Raw genomic sequence first — 17262 nt, 5'->3', positions numbered from 1 at the left:
TCAAAGGACCATCATCTGCAACACAATAGGACCCATCTAGCAACAGAAACTCACCACATGGCACCTGGGAAGATTACATCAGCCAGCAAAGCTAGCTAAGACCCCCACCCCCTGGGAGTCTGACAACCAATCAGGATACTCTTCCGGGGCCCCAGGAAGTTCAAAGCCAGAGAGGGCATAAAACCCGGGGACTCGCTGCGTCTCGCCCTTTTTCTGTTCAGGAACTCAAACCATGTGATCTTTCCAAGCAGTCTCCATGTTTCCAGTGTCTTTTTCCCCACTTGGAGCTGAACCCAGAAGGATATTTCTTCTAACAAAGCAAAACGTCTTCAAAGAAAAAAACCAGAAAGTCCAGTTGCCTCCTGAAAAAGCACCTTTGGGACAAACATGACCTGGAGGACTGAGAATCTCTACAGACTTTTTACCTATACAATTTGGGATGAAGACCCTTGGAATGGGGTGAGAGTAGAAATGGGTTTCCAGAGGAAAAAATTGCAGACTACCGGAACCATTTGCACCACTCAGGTGGACCTTGAGGACACAGATAAGCCTCCAAGTGGCCTCAATGACCCTCTAAAAGGATGCAAATGACCAGCTGTCTGCAAGGAATATAAATCCTTCCCTTCCCCACCATCCAGTCAGAGCTGAAGAAGCTTCTTGGATGAGAAGCGAAACGTCTTCAAAGAAAAGCCTGTAGTACAGTGGACTAAGCACTGTTATTAAGAACTGCTGCTTGCAATTACTGTAAATTCGAATCTCACCAGGCTCAAGGTTGATTCAGCCTTCCATCCTTTCTAAGGTGGGTAAAATGAGGACCCAGTTTGTGGGGGCAATAAGCTGACTTTGTATAAATATACAAAAGTATGAAGGCTATTGCTTAACGCACTGTAAGCCGCCCTGAGTCTCTGGAGAAGGGCGGCATATAAATTAAAGCAAAAAAAAACCAAACAAACAAACAAAAAACCAAAGTCCAACTGCCTCCTGAAAAATGCACCTTTGGGACAACCATGACCTGGATAGCTTGAGAATCTCCATAGACTGGAATGCCTAAATTCCCTGGTGTAGAGCTGAGTGAGCTGAATGAACGAAGTATCCAAATGAATATGAGGCTTTTGCTATTGATAACCTGATGCAGGAGTGAAGAAGAGAAAGCAGAGGCCGCAAAGCTGGAGCAGCCCATGAGGGGAAGCTCATCCTTCCCCGCCCTTTTAGAGACCCTCCAAGCCCCAAAGATTAGAAAATGGCCATAGAATGAAGGGATGTCATTTGTTTTGAGTTTTTCTGGTGAGAAAAGGGAGGACCGAGTCTTGAGATCTTCTTTCTTCCTTCTGCAAAGAAGCACCTGCAGTCTTAAGTTGCAGCCCTCAAAATCTAGAATCACAAAATAATGGTGCTTCCTTTCATTGCACCCTGGCCAGCCCACACTTCAAATCCTGCATCCGGTTTTGGTCACCACCACTATAAAAAAGATGCTGAGACTTTAGAAAGAGTGCAGAGAAGAGCAACCAGGATGATGAGGGGACTGGAGGCTAAAACATACAATGAATGATTGCAAGAACTGGGCCTGGCTAGTCTAGGGAAGAGAAGGACCAGAGGAGACAGGATAGCATCTTCCAATATTTGAGGGGCTGCCACAAAGAGGAGGGGCTCAAGCTAATTTCCAAAGCACCCGAAGGCCAGACAAGGAATAATGGATGGAAATTGGACAAGGAGAGATTCAACCTGGAAACAAGGAGGAATTTTCTGACAGTAAAAGCAATCAATCAGTGGAACAGAAGTTGTGGGAGTTGTGGAGACTTTCAAGAAGAGACTGGGCTGCCATCTGTCAGAAATGGTGTAGGGTCTCCTGCTTGGGCAGAGAGGGGGTTGGACTAGATGACCTACAAGGTCCCTTCCAACTCTGTTAATCTGATAGCAGCATTTCAGTATTTGAGGGGCTTCCAGAAAGAGGAAGGGGTCAACTTATTTTTCAAAGGCTAGAAGGCAGGACAAGAAGCAATGGATGGAAATACTCAAGGAGAGAAGCAACCTAGAACGAAGGAGAAACTTCCTAACAGTGAGGACAATTAACCAGAGGAACATCTTGCCACCAGAAATTGTGGGTGCTCCATCACTGGATGTTTTCAAGAAGATCCTAGACAGTCACTTATCTAAAATGGTATAGGTTCTCCTGCTTGAGCAGGGGGCTGGACTAGAAGACCTCCAAGGTCCTATTCTATTCTATTCTATTCTATTCTATTCTATTCTATTCTATTCTATTCTATTCTATTCTATTCTATTCTATTCTATTCTACTCTACTCCACTCCACTCCACTCCACTCCACTCCACTCCACTCCACTCCACTCCATTCTGTTTCTTGTTCTGTTCTGTTCTACTCTGCTCTGCTTTATTCTATTCTATTCTATTCTATTCTATTCTATTCTATTCTATTCTATTCTATTCTATTCTATTCTATTCTATTCTATTCTATTCTATTCTATTCTATTCCTTCCAACTCTTCTCTTCTCTTCTCTTCTCTTCTCTTCTCTTCTCTTCTCTTCTCTTCTCTTCTCTTCTCTTCTCTTCTCTTCTCTTCTCTTCTCCTCTCCACTCCACTCCACTCCACTCCACTCCACTCCACTCCACTCCACTCCATCCCATTCTATTTCTTGTTCTGTTCTGTTCTGCTCTGCTCTACTCTGCTCTACTCTACTCTACTCTACTTTACTCTACTCTACTCTACTCTACTCTACTCTACTCCACTCCACTCCACTCCACTCCACTCCACTCCACTCCATTCTGTTTCTTGTTCTGTTCTGTTCTGTTCTACTCTACTCTGCTCTGCTTTATTCTATTCTATTCTATTCTATTCTATTCTATTCTATTCTATGCTATGCTATGCTATGCTATTCTATTCTATTCTATTCTATTCTATTCTATTCTATTCTATTCTATTCTATTCTTTCCAACTCTTCTCTTCTCTTCTCTTCTCTTCTCTTCTCTTCTCTTCTCTTCTCCTCTCCTCTCCTCTCCTCTCCTCTCCACTCCACTCCACTCCACTCCACTCCACTCCACTCCACTCCACTCCACTCCACTCCACTCCATCCCATTCTATTTCTTGTTCTGCTCTGCTCTGCTCTGCTCTATTCTACTCTACTCTACTCTACTCTACTCTACTCTACTCTACTCTACTCTACTCTACTCTACTCTACTCCACTCCACTCCACTCCACTCCACTCCACTCCACTCCACTCCATTCCATTCCATTCTGTTTCTTGTTCTGTTTTTTTTTTTTAATTTGATTTATATGCCGCCCTTCTCCGGAGACTCAGGGCGGCTTACAATGTGTTAAGCAATGTTCTGCTCTGCTCTGCTCTGCTCTATTCTATTCTATTCTATTCTATTCTATTCTATTCTATTCTATTCTATTCTATTCCTTATTCTATTCCTATTCTATTCTATTCTCTGATATTCTCTTCTCTTCTATTTTCTCTTCTCTTCTCTTCTATCCTATCCTATCCTATCCTATCCTATCCTATCCTATCCTATCCTATCCTATCCTATCCTATCCTATCCTATTGAGTATATTTTACTTTGTGAACCACAACGTGGGTCTTTGGCGAGTCCCTTATCTACCTGAAAATGCAGGTAACTTGGAGAACTGCTGTCACACTCCCTGTATGCATGTAAGGGGCCTTGTCTTGCTGAGCAGCAGCTGGGTGAAGTTGGTTTGCATTGTAGAATCTAATTCACTGGAGGACAGGTGAATTGCTGGACCTAATTTTCTTACCTGGTCCATTGGCAAACCAGTGAGATACATGCAGCCCTGGACTTATGACCACAACTGAGCCCAAAATTTTTGTTGCTAAGTGAGATATCTCTTAAGTGAGTTTTGCCCCATTTTACTATTTTTCTTCTTGTTAATCGAAACATTGCAGTTGTTAGCTTGTTAAGTTGTTAGGTGAATTGGCTTTGCTAGTCAGAAGGTCACAAGAGCTGTCAGAAAATTCCTCCTTATTTGTAGATTGAATTTCTCCTTGATCAGTTTCTATCCATAATCCATAATTTTGGAAAACAGCTTGACCCCCTCCTCTCTGTGGCAGCCCCTCAAATATGGGAACCCTGCCATCATGTCTGACTCTGTAAACTGCACTGTGAAGCAGTATATAAGTCTAAGTGCTATTGCTATTAAGCAGGGGTGAAATCTAAATTTTTTTGCTACCGGTTCTGTGGGCGTGGCTTAATTAGTGGGCGTGGCTTAATGGTAAGGTGACTGGGAGGGCGTGGCTTGTTGGTCAGGTGGGTGTGGCCAAGTCAATGTCACTTCTTTGCCCTTTTTTAACCTACAAAACACAACACAACACAACTGGCTCACCCACAATATAAAAGCAGCTGTGCTAGACCCAAAATGGCCCCTGCAACAAGCAGGAACCTCACACAGCCCCCAAAAGCCCCAAAAAACAACTTTCACACTTTACACACACAACACAACACAACCGACTCACCCACAATGTAAAAGCAGCTGTGCTAGACACACAAAATTCCACATACAGCTTTGTGAGATTTTGTGTGTTTGTGTAGTTAGAGTGAAACACTACAGAAACACACTAAATCTCAGAAAGCTGCACAAATATTATTTTATTTTATTTTTATATAAAAGCAGCTAAATTTAAAACTTCCTAAACTTTAAATGGCTAGGTCTGAAAAAAGAACAACTAAAAAAACCCACCAATTAATTATTTTTTTAACTCCCAAAAGGGAAAAAACTTACCCAATAGAACAGGGGTCTCCAACCTTGGCAACTTTAAGACTTGTAGACTTCAACTCCCAGAATTCCTCAGCCAGCTTTGTTTTGCTGGCTGAGGAATTCTGGGAATTGAAGTCCACAACTCCCTGCCTGCTTGATTGCAGGCAGGGAGATTCAGTTGCTTGCTGATGCAATGGATTGCAGGGATTACAGCAAGGCATTGCGACCAGCAGCTAAAATAAGCAAGCTGGGGGGGGGGGGGAAGGATTTTTGCTACCAATTAGCAGGCAACTCAGCTGAGATTGTCAAAGCTTGGCTCGTCAGAGCCATTTAAAAGAAAAAAAAGGCTCTGATGATCGCGTGGCTCAGCTGGGCATGGGGGGCGGGGGCAGGGATTTTTGCTACCAGTTCTCCGAACTGCCCGCCGCCATCACTACCTACTCGCCCAAGCTGGTCCGAACCGGGAACATTTCACCCCTGCTATTAAGCCTGAGAAGAATTATGCAACAGGACCCCAAAAAGTGTGCAGGAGCTTTGTGGTTCCAATTTCTGACTTGGCCAATAGATGGCGATAGAGGCCCAGGAAAAGCCAGAAATTACTCAAAAGTTCAGATTTCCCCATGCCAAGTGGATGAAAGGTTGACCCGGATTCCTTTGTTCCTTAAGTATAGCAGGAGTGTCATACCATACTGTTATTTCCAAGTGATTACAACATTGCTCAGGCCAGCCTTGCTCTCCACAGTCCCCTCCTGTAGGTCAAGCTCGGCGTCAGGCTCTGCAGTCAATCACAAGTCCCCGACCTTGGAGCCTTCTCAGTTCTGCCAGTTGGCATCTGCCTAAATCAGGTGGGCAAGAGTGGAGCTGCAGACTCAGCGCTGTGGTGCCAAAAAACCAAGAGACTCTTTGTTCAAGAATTCAGGCCTGGGGGGCTTCTTCTCGTAAAATGATCAAAGGCTTGCAGACTAAAACATAGAAAGAACGGCTGCAGGATTTGGGTTTGGAAAGTCTAAAGAAAAGAAGAATTAGGGGTGACAGGATAGCAGTCTTCCAGTATTTGAGGGGCTGCCACAAAGAAGAGGAGGGGGTCAAATTATTATCCAAAGCACCAGAGAAACAGGACAAGAAACGATGGATGGAAACTAATCAAGGGGAGAAGCAACCTGGGATTAAGGAGAAACTTCCTAACAGTGAGAGCAATCAACCCGTGGAAACAACTTGACACTAGAAGTTGTGGCAGCTCCATCACTGGAGGTTTTTAAGAAGAGACTGGATGGCCACTTGTCTGAAATAGTATATGCTATCTCCAAGGCAGGGGTGAAATCCAGCAGGTTCTGACAGGTTCTGGAGAACCGGTAGTGGAAATTTTGAGCAGTTCGGAGAACCGGCAAATACCACCTCTGGCTGGCCCCAGAGTGGGGTGGGAATGGAGATTTTGCAATATCCTTCCCCCAGGAGTGGGGAGGGAATGGGGATTTTGCAGTATCCTTCCCCTGCCACACCCACCAAGCCACACCATACCCACCAAGCTACGCCAACAGAACCGGTAGTAAAAAAATTTGGATCTCACCACTGCTCCAAGGTCCCTTCCAACTCTGTTTATTCTATTCTATTCTATTCTATTCTATTCTATTCTATTCTATTCTATTCTATTCTATTCTATTCTATTCTATTCTATTCTATTCTATTTATTTTAATTTAATTTGTATACCGCCCTTCTCCCAAAGGGACTCAGGGCGGTGAACAGCCAAAATTAAAATACTTACAATACAAAAGTTAAGATAATTAAAAGAGATTAAATCAATCGGCCTCCCAATTTAAAACCCCACGTCTATAAAATTTAAAAATCCCATTAAAAACCATTTAGGCTAGGCCGGCTTGCTGGAATAAATAAGTCTTCAGGACCTTATGGAAGGTCTGGAGGTCTGGGATCAGTCGTATTCCAGGAGGTAGCTCATTCCACAGGGCGGGTGCCCCCACAGAGAAGGCTCTCACCCTGGGGGCCACCAGCCGACATTGCTTGACCAACGGCACCCCGAGGAGACCCTCTCTGTGGGAGCATATTGGCCAGTGGGAGGTTATCGGTAGCAACAGGCGGTCTCGTAAGTATCCTGGCCCTAAGCCATGGAGCACTTTAAAGCACTTTAACTTTTAACACCTTAATAACACCTTATTCTATTCTATTTTCTATTCTATTCTATTCTATTCTATTCTATTCTATTCTATTCTATTCTATTCTATTCTATTCTACTCTACTCTACTCTACTCTACTCTACTCTACTCTACTCTACTCTACTCTACTCTACTCTACTCTATTTATTTATTTATGTATTTTTTATTGGTTCGATTTATATGCCGCCCTTCTCCAGAGACTCAGGGCGGGTTACAATGCGTTAAGCAATAGCCTTCATTACTTTTGTATATACCTGCTTAGTAGGGCTTTTGGCCCCACCTAAGCGGTGTTCTTTTTTATACAAAGTCATCTTATTGCCCCCACAATCCAGGTCCTCATTTTACCTACCTCGGAAGGATGGAAGGCTGAGTCAACCTTGAGCCTGGTGAGATTTGAACTCGCAGTAATTGCAGGCAGCTGGCAGCTAAGTGCTACTTAACAGCACTTTAGTCCGCTGCGCCACCAAGACTCAGGCTCTTCTCCCAGTCTCTTGAAATGAAGAGGAAGGATTTTTTTCTTCTCTGACTAGTGCCAAAGTTCTGACTGACAAACGCAACCAAAAGCAAACACGGCTGAGACGATCCGATCTCTTAATGCAAAACTTTAATGAGTATATCATATTGGCAAAGATATGGGCAAAACCAGATCTGACTATTTCCCACGCAATCCCACATAGTTAAACTTCAAGTTCTCCCTCACCCCTATTAGGCCAGGTCCCATTGTCCCATGGAGACTTTTGGTATTGTTGTGAGAAAGTCTTGTTCAACTCTGGCAAACACCTGCTGAAATGTCCTTGGTTCTCATGATTGGCATCTTTATATCAGGAGCTTCATTCTATCTCCCCCTTCCCTCCCCCCCATAGTTACTTACCATAGTCGGTAAACTGAGAAGCGAAAATAATTGCAACAGCAAAGACGCCATTTGAAGTTTGACACTAGAACTCAGCTCTTTTCCCCAAGTCTCCCGCCCAAGCACTAAGTAGGGCCCAACTTTATTGACCTTTGAGATAAGGTTGACTAACTACTGCTCTGTCAGATGGAAAAACCAGAACAACTCCCTGAATAGGCCAAAGGTCTTTCTTGATCATCTATTTGCAAGAATCTCACCAGACTGACTGCATCCCCCTGGAAATTGCAGATAAAGGCTCCAATAATCTGGCCTCTGTCATTTCCTTCCATGGAGCAGAACAACTGCGTGCTGGAATATCTTTTTATGCCCTTTTTCTTCTTCAGCCAGTGATTCCACCACTTGTCCCTATGAAGAAGATTTTTTTTACCCCGTTATTCCCAAGGTGCTGTCAGGCTCTTCCCGACTTGGACATTTAGGAAAGAAAAACCCTCGACTCCATTCTTTGAAGCGAAAGTCAAGCGGTTACGGCATAAGCAAAGCCACATCTAAGTATTCCTGTGTAAAGTTTGCATTTTTCCCCTCTCCCTTGACACATCCATCAGTGTCCAATCGTATTTGCTTTCAATGTTTTGGGAACGGCTTTAATGTTTGGTGCCTCTTTGATGGAGTTTCGCATTCTGTTCTCGGGCTCCATCCTTAATTAGCCAATGTCGAACCTGAAAATTGACATGTGTGTAGCCATTTTAGTTAGCTCTATATTATGCTCACTTATTCCTTTTCTCTTTTCTTTCTCTGCATTTCTAAAGGGGCGGCTTTTGGGCTCGCCACATTCTTAAGGTTGGGAGGAGGGAATAGATAGTGAGGATTGTTTTGGCTCGGTGACTTTTTTATGCCTGTGGGAAGAGATGCTGTCCCTGCTGAGAGCTGAAGGTGGAGTTTGAAGACACCGGACAATGTTGGTTTTGCTCTTATGGATAAGAGGGGGTAAAGGAGTTAAAAATTAACTTTGAATATATATTAATATTGTATATCAACATTAGTATTATATAGGTTGGAAAATTACCTTGTAAATTAGGAGTTATGCGAGGGTACGATCGAATAGATATAAAAATGTGATTAATGGTGGAAACTAAAATTTGAGATTAGATAATGAAAGAATATATTTTAATGAAAACATGTGTATTCATAGTAGAAATATAAAGATTGGAGGATTGGAAAGAATAGGAATATGAATAGATGTATACGAAATGTTGGGATGATTGTGACTGGTACCAGAAGTGTATACTGAGATATTGAATAATGAAAGAAGAAAAGATCACATCTTTGAATATTAGAGTGACATGGGGAAAAAAGGTTAAAATAGAGATAGAAATAAGTGGGGAATTATAGTAAAAATAGATATTAAAATGTTACAATGTCTGGAAGAAGTAGGGGAAAGTTTAGAACTGAAGGATGATAGTAAAAGCTTTGCGTTAAAAAGATGAAAAATGAAAATGGAATGTATTATCAGGAATAATAATGTTATGTTTATTTGTATTGAAATGTATGACACCCAGGTATCACACCATCCGCATAATGAGATGTATACAAAAATAAAATAACCTTTTTAAAGTTGATTTTGCTTTTGTTGGGGAATGTGACTTTTGTGGGATGTTTCTAACCATATTATGTGGTGTCATTCCGGTTTGTGTCAGATCCGGAATCACAACAGCTTTTGCCAATTTGATGTTTGCCTAAATAAAAGAAATTTGTTTTGGAAGATGGACGTTTCTTTTTTGAATGGGTTTCATCACTTGGAAACCTGACAGCCGGTACGTTCCGGTTTGACACCTCTGGTTCCTGTCATCCTGTCACCCTCCCCCCTCTGCTCCCTCCCTACTTCCCCAGTTTCCTCCATCTTCCCTCGCGTTTCATGGCAGGATGCCAACTGAAGCGAGTATGCTGAAGATGGCAGGCCTGACATTTCTCTTGGAAATGGCCAATTCTTCGCAGCTCTCCTGATTGCCCCCTCCCTTCCCACTCTGCAAAGGCCACGCTGGGAAGATCCTCTTTGAGGGTGGAGAGAAGGCTACGCAATGGAGGACATTCCTGGGAACCCTTTGGCACCTAACCAAAAAAATCAACACTACATTCCAGGTGGGAAAGTTGTGTGAGAAATGATCCGAGGTGGCATGGCCCTTGGCCAGAGAAGCTGTGGTGGATCATGCGCTGGACCAGCTGCTTTCTAAAGTCGCTTCCAACTTCTAGGTTCCCAGAAATAATTCTCGAAAGAGGACTGAGCAATGAAAGATAGACTAGACTAAAATAGAATTCTTTATTGGCCAAGTGTCACTGGACACATAAGGAATTGGTCTTTGGTGCATATGCTCTCAGTGTACATAAGGAGAATAAAATACATTCATCAAGAATAAAAATACACAACATTTAGTGATAGTCAAGGTTACTAATAAGCAATCAAATCGTACTAGGAAACAAACAAAAACAATATAAATTGAAAGATTCAAGCAACGTGGTTATAGTAATAAGTGGAAAGAGATAGATACCAGTAAGGAAGAGAATAATAACAGTAATACAGTCTTAATAAATTATTTGACAGTGTTGTGGGAATTATTTGTTTAGCAGAGTGATGGCATTCGGGAAAAACCTGTCCTTGTGTCTAGTTGTTCTGGTGTGCAATGCTCTATAGCGTCGTTTTGATGGTAGGAGTTGAAACAGTTTATGTCCAGGATGCGAGGGGTCTGTGAATATTTTCACAACCTTCTTTTTGACTCGTGCCGTATACAGGTCCTCCATGGAAGGCAGGTTGGTAGTAATTGTTTTTTCTGCAGTTCTAATTATCCTCTGAAGTCTGTGTCTGTTTTGTTGGGTTGCAGAGCCAAACCAGACAGTTATAGAAGTGCAGATGACAGATTCAATAATTCCCCTGTAGAACTGGATCAGCAGCTCCTTAGGCAGTTTGAGCTTTCTGAGTTGGTGCAGAAAGAACGTTCTTTGTTGAGCTTTTTTGTTGACATTTTTGGTGTTAGTTGTCCATTTTAAGCCCTCAGACACCAGTCACTAAAGAAGTGCATGAAAGACGGCTCCACTAGTGAGGATTCCATAGAAATACAATTCTCTTTGGAAAGTTCCTTTGATCTAATTGTCCACCAGGCAGAGAGGACGCATTTTGCAATGATACCAAAGGGATTCAGATAACCGTATTTTTCGGAGTATAAGACACACCTTTTCCCGCAAAAAAAGAGGGTGAAAATCTGGGTGCGTCTTATACTCCGAATTTAGCCCCGCCCAGCTTCTCAAACAGAGGTTTCAGAGGCTGAAAAAAGCATCATAAATGAAGCTTCAGAAAACAAGCCCCCAAACAGAGCTTCAGAGGCTTTTTTTCTGAAGCTCTGTTTTGGAGGCTTTCAGAGGCAGGAAAAAAGCAAAAAAAAAAAAAAAAAAAAGCAAGGCACAGAGCTCACAACCAAGGAACCTGTTGCTAAAATTCACCTCTGGGAACAGCTGGTTGGGGGTATTCCGGGAGGCCGATCCACCTGCCAATCAGCTTTTTTCTTATTTTCTTCCCAAAAAGCTAAGGCGCTTCTTATACTCCGAAAAATATGGTAGATTCAGATTGACAGAGTTGGAAGGGACCTTGTAGGTCATCTAGTCCAACCCCCCTGCCCAAGCAGGAGACCCTAAACCATTTCTGACGGAGGGCAGTCCAGTCTCTTCTTGAAAGCTTCGAGTGAAGCTTTCAAGAGTGAAACTTCTGAAGGCAACTCGAATCTCTCCAAGGCTCAAGGTTGACTCAGCCTTCCATCCTTTCTAAGGTAGGTTAAATGAGGACCCAGTTTGTGGGGGCAATAAGCTGACTTTGTATAAATATACAAAAGGATGAAGGCTGTTGCCTAACGCACTGTAAGCCGCCCTGAGTCTCCGGAGAAGGGCGGCATATAAATCAAATTAAAAAAAAAAAAAAACTTCAGTGGAGGTTGATTGTCCCCACTGTCTATTTCCAGGTTGAATCTCTCCTTATTCAGTGTCCATCCATTATTCCCTTCAGGTGTTTTGGAAAGTAGCTTGACCCCCCCCTTCCGCTCTGTGGCAGCCCCTCAAATACTGGAAGACGCTATTATGTCTCCCCTGGTCCTTCTCTTCACTAGACTAGCCAGGCCCAGTTCCTGCAACCGTTCATCGTATCTTTTAGCCTCCAGTCCCCTCATCATCCTGGTTGCTCTTCTCTGCACTCTTTCTAGAGTTTCAACCTCTTTTTTATAGTGTGGTGAACAAAACTGGATGCGGGACTCTAGGTGTGGCCTTCCTAAGGCTTTATAGAGTGGTATTAGCACTTCCCTTGATCTTGATTGAATTCCTCTGTTAATGCAACTTGGGATCGCATTGGCTTTTTTGGCTGCCGCCTCACACCCTTGGCTCATATTTAATCGGTTGTCCACTAAATTCCAAGATCCCTCTCAGAGTTCCTTCCCTCTGCTCCAGCACACAGTGTTTCCTTTCCTCTGTGCCCTGAGAACAGGCTGGCCCCAGAAGGTCTGACCTCAGATCTGGAGGATAATCAAAGCCTTCCAGAGACAAGGTTGTCTCTCTGATTCAGAGACGGTGGCCTGAACTTGGACCCAGAACGTTGCATCACAGCAGTGAAGAAATCTTGCCCTCCTCAGGTACGGGCACCAATACTCTGGCTTGTTCCCTCCCTGTGTTTCCACCCTCCTCCCCAAGAAATATTTCTGAATTCTTTCCACACATCAGCAGCTGCAAGTAGGTTAAAGGGTTGAGGAACAGACAGTGAGAAGGCCTGCTTTGCTCTTGGCCTCTCACTTCTTCTTTTGCAGGAAAGTTGATGGATTGAAACACTGTTTTACCAACACTCTTGGTTTTCAATCAATGTCTCAGCCTCTTTGAGTGACATTGGCACGGGGTGGGCTTTAAAATTTTTAGCAAGGGGTTCTCTGCCCGGTTGCTGGGTAGGCGTGGCCATAGTCAGCCTCCTGCACTATGTGGGAGGGCCCTTTTTGCCCTCCCCAGGCTCCGGAAGCTTTCTTTGGGCCTCTGGGAGGGCGAAAATGGCCTCCCCAAGCTCCAAAGGCCCTCTGGAGGCCAGTCTTCCCAAACTTTCGGTAGGCCCATTTTTCACCCTCCCTGAGCCTCCGTGCACACCCTGCACTTACCTGCATCCAAAACTGGCCGCGTGGGGACTTCTGGGAGGGGCGGGGTGGAGTGGGCAGTGTTAGATCGGGCGAGTGAGGAGACAGGAGCAGGTCAAAGTGAACAACAACTCTTTAATATACAGTGAGAATCCAGAACTTTGCAGTTCGACAGCTCTCCTTATATAGCTACTTTCCAAGTGTCTTAACCAATGAGCATTGAGATTTTTTCCGCTCTAATTTCCCACCAAAATTGTTTATGTATGTTTATGTTTATTAAATTTTTATAATGCCCTTCTCCCGAAGGACTCAGGGCGGTGAACAGCCAAAATTAAAATACATACAATATGAAAATTAAAATGATTTAAAACATAATTAAATCAATTTGGCTTCCCCAATTTAAAACCCCTTACCCATAAAATTAACCAGTTAAAAAAAAATTTTAAGCCAGCCTGGCTTGCTGAAATAGAAAAGTCTTCAGGGCCCGGCGGAAAGTACGGAGGTCCGGGATCAGTCGTATCCCTGGGGGTAGCTCGTTCCAGAGGGCGGGTTAGATACATTAGATACATAACAGGCGGGACAAGCCAGGAGTGGGATTTGGGGGTTCTCTGAACTGCACAGAATGTTAGCTAGAGTTTCTCTCGAATCCCCAGCAGCCCACTCCTGCATTTGCGTGGGTGGCAAGGCTGGTCTTGCGCCCACAGGAAGTCCTCTCCTTGCCCCAAAGCTCCTTCCTCCAGGGGGAAAATGTGCAACCAGCAAGCTGGGTAGACAAGTCCACCCAGGATGCTCAAAATCCCACCCTGAGAAATTTAAAGTTTCCTAGAGTGTCTAGGTTCCAAGTAATAGACCCATTGCAAGCAAAAACTCCAAGGCAGATGAATTCCTCAAAGAATAGCTTTACTGGAAATACCATATTGGTGTCAGGGTTCCGATGGATTCCCTAATTAAATCATGAATCTTGAGCCAAGCTTCAAAAGAAATCCAGATATTTATTAGGAGCTTCATGTTGGCACATTCCCAAATGAAGCCAGCTCTAATCCTACGTAATTTACGCTCCAATTATGACTCTGTTTCCCCCCTCCCCCCAGGATGTGTCATCAATCACATTCACCAACGGAGCAATTTCATGGGTTGCAGAGGTCACTCCACTCGGCTGCTGTAGGTAACCCTGGGATACAGCCTTGAGAGAGATAAGCGTGGAATGTGCATCTGTCTTTGGCTGCTGTGCCATTTTGCCGGTTTCCTATCCCCCTGGCCTATGGCAATTTGAGAGCAGGCCAGGGATGCTTTGCGAGTTGACATTTGGCACATATCTGGTGAAAACCAACTCTGAGGGAGCCCTCAGACCTAATTAAAAGTAAAAGTTTTCCCTTCAACCCCAGACAATCAGTCACATGGTCCAATCAAGTCAGCATCCGTTGGTCTGGTGACATCACTTCTCCTTCCTCCAGCCAGGTGTGAGAACGTCCTTGGTTTCAACGGCCTGAAAATGGCTAGAAAAATGGCCAGAAAACCAGACCTTCGAGTTCCCGGCACTCCAGCACATGCACATGCACACACATTCCAGTGGTGGGATCCTTCCGATTTAACAACCGGTTCGGTGATTCTGTGCTTCGCTCTTCTCTGTGATAGCCCCTCAAATATTGGAAGACTACTATCATGTCAGCTGTAGTCTTTCTCTTAGTTAGACTCAGTTCCTGTAGCTTTTCACCATATATTTCAATCTCCAGTCCCCTAATCATCTTTGTTGTTCTTCTCTGCACTCTTTCCAGGCTCCCAACATCTTTTTAAAATCACGGGGATCAAAACTGGATGCTGCATTTCAAGTGTGGCCTCACCAAGGCATTAGAAAGTGGTACTAACACTTCATGTGACCTTGATACTATCCCTCTGTTGATGCAGCCTGGTACACCCGCCTGGCTGCCTCCCACAAAGCGCTCTCCAGCTTCGGGCGGGGACGGGGACGGGGACGGAGACGGGGACGGAGACGGGGACGGGGACGGGAACGTGGACGTGGATGTGGACGGGACATGATTAAAGAGGGAGAAGCCATGAATTGCTGAGACCAGAGTCATCTCAATGTCAGCACTTCAACCTGCATTTATTCTAGTGCTGACATAAGAAGGAGAAGAGGGGGAAGCTGGCAAGAGGACGCTTGACATTTCACCTACTTATTTTTCTTGAAGATAATATCCCCTAGGAGATGAGATGGGAGGGGGGACATTCCTGGGAGCTTAAGTAGTAGATATGGGGAGAGTGATTTGGAAGAAGGCCAATGAGACACAGAGAATTGGGGAACGGAAAGGGAAGGTTTGGGGTCAGGAAGTCAGAGTTGGCTACGCCATGATCGGGGACAGTGTTCTGTCCCCGTCCCCACACACACACAAACAGCCAGCCGGGGGTTAAAGAAGTACTCGGCACACACAAGGTTCGTTATCAGGAACTTGGCAGAAATACGATAACCGTCTGCCAAGTGCTTTACTACAAGAAGAGGGAGTGTTCCTCCACCAGATAACACCAACGAATACACACAGTTTTCAAAACAGTCCAGCTCAAACATGAAACCTTCAGCAGATTCGGCATTGTACAAAGTGACTAGCCAGAAGTTAGCTTTGTCCATCACAGAGTCTAAATGGCCACCACACTCTCTTATATAGCCTGTGGGGTGTGGTCCAGTGACTCAGCTTAATCCCTGGCACACCTCCTCATCTGTTGCAAACGTTTATCTCGCCTTCGTTGGCGTGGACCCAGGAACGACTTATCACCCTCATCGCTGTCATCGGAGATACCTGGCTCCTGGTCAATCTCCTCTCCCTCGGCAGACACCTGAGGCATTGCCAGAGAGGAGGGGCCTGGAGAGGGAGGCCTGGCCGGCTCCTCTCCTTCATGTTCAGAGCCTTCTTCCTCCGATAAGATGGGCTCGGGGGTCGGAGCCACAACAGACAGGTTGTCGTGCTTAATAAAATGAAAGATTTCTTCAAAGACTATCTGTTTGGAAATGCAATTTATTTTATTTGAGACGACATTGAAACCTGACACTCAAACCATGAGATGGATGGCATAGAAATTTAATAATAATAATAAAAATTTAAGCCCTTTATTTCTGCATTGGAGAGGATCTGAATTGGAGGGTGAGGCGTCTTAAAGCAAAACTGGCACAGAATACTAAGGGGGCCAGTCACTCATTTCTCCACACAAACATGAGCCCCCCACAACAGCTGCATTTCATGACCCTCCGAAAAGGGGGTCCTGAATTAAGAGGGGACAAATTCCCATTGTTTTGCATGAGCAGCAATATGCTGGGAATTGGCTTTTTATTTATTTATCAAACTTTATAATCGCCCCTCTTGCTCACAGAGAGACCCTGGTACGCATAAAATATTAAAAAAGAAAATCAGTATAAAGACTGTAAAAAGGCAAGGAGGGCTTTCCTCAGACCAGGACTAAAAGTCTGCAGAGATTCTCAGTCATCCAGGTCCTGGTTGTCCCAAAGGTGCTTTTTCTGGAGGCAAATGGACTTCCTTGGTTTTTTTTCTTTTGAAGACTCTTCCAAGAAACTTCTTCAGCTCCGACAGGATAGTGGGGAATGGAAGGATTTATATTTCTTACAGGAATAAAAAAGTCCAGTGTGAGAACAAGACCACCTCCCCAGTGGTGAAATTCAATTTTTTTTTACTACCGGTTCTGGTGGGCGTGGCTTGGTGGGTGTGGCAGGGGAAGGATATTGCAAAATCCCCATTCCCTCCCCACTCTGGGGCCAGCCAGAGGTGGCATTTGCCTGTTTTCCGAACTACTCAAAATTTCCGCTACCGGTTCTCCAAAACCTGTCAGAACCTGCTGGATTTCACCCCTGCACCTCCCCCCTTTGTGGGCGACCCTACCAGAAGAGGCATGGTCTAACATGAGGAATGGAGAGCAGAGGACAAGAGGTGGAAAGGTGGAGTGGGGGTGGATGGCTTGCAGGCAGGGTTCGAAAAGAAATCAGTTAACATTAAAATTGTTAAGAGGGCAAATAAACCAGTCACAACAAAAATGAGGACACCACAGATGAGGAAAAAAACTGGATTCTGGTAATGGCAAAAGATGTCTGGTAATAAAGAGACGCGGTGGCTCAGTGGCTAAGACGCTGAGCTTGTCGATCAAAAGGTCGGCAGTTCAGCGGTTTGAATCCCTAATGCCGCGTAATGGGGCGAGCTCCCGTTACTTGTCCCAGCTTCTGCCAACCTAGCAGTTCGAAAGCATGTAAAAAAAATGCAAGTAGAAAAATAGGGACCACCTTTGGTGGGAAGGAAACAGCGTTCCGTGCACCTTTGGCATTGAGTCATGCTGGCCACGGAGACATCCTCGGACAGTGCTGCCTCTTCGGCTT

The sequence above is a fragment of the Pantherophis guttatus genome, chromosome 16 (genome assembly GCF_059756535.1).
Source record: "Pantherophis guttatus breed Tessera chromosome 16, ASM5975653v1, whole genome shotgun sequence".
Classification (NCBI taxonomy): Eukaryota; Metazoa; Chordata; class Lepidosauria; order Squamata; family Colubridae; genus Pantherophis; species Pantherophis guttatus.
The sequence above is the reverse complement of the archived record's forward strand: the minus strand, read 5'-3'. Positions refer to the sequence as shown.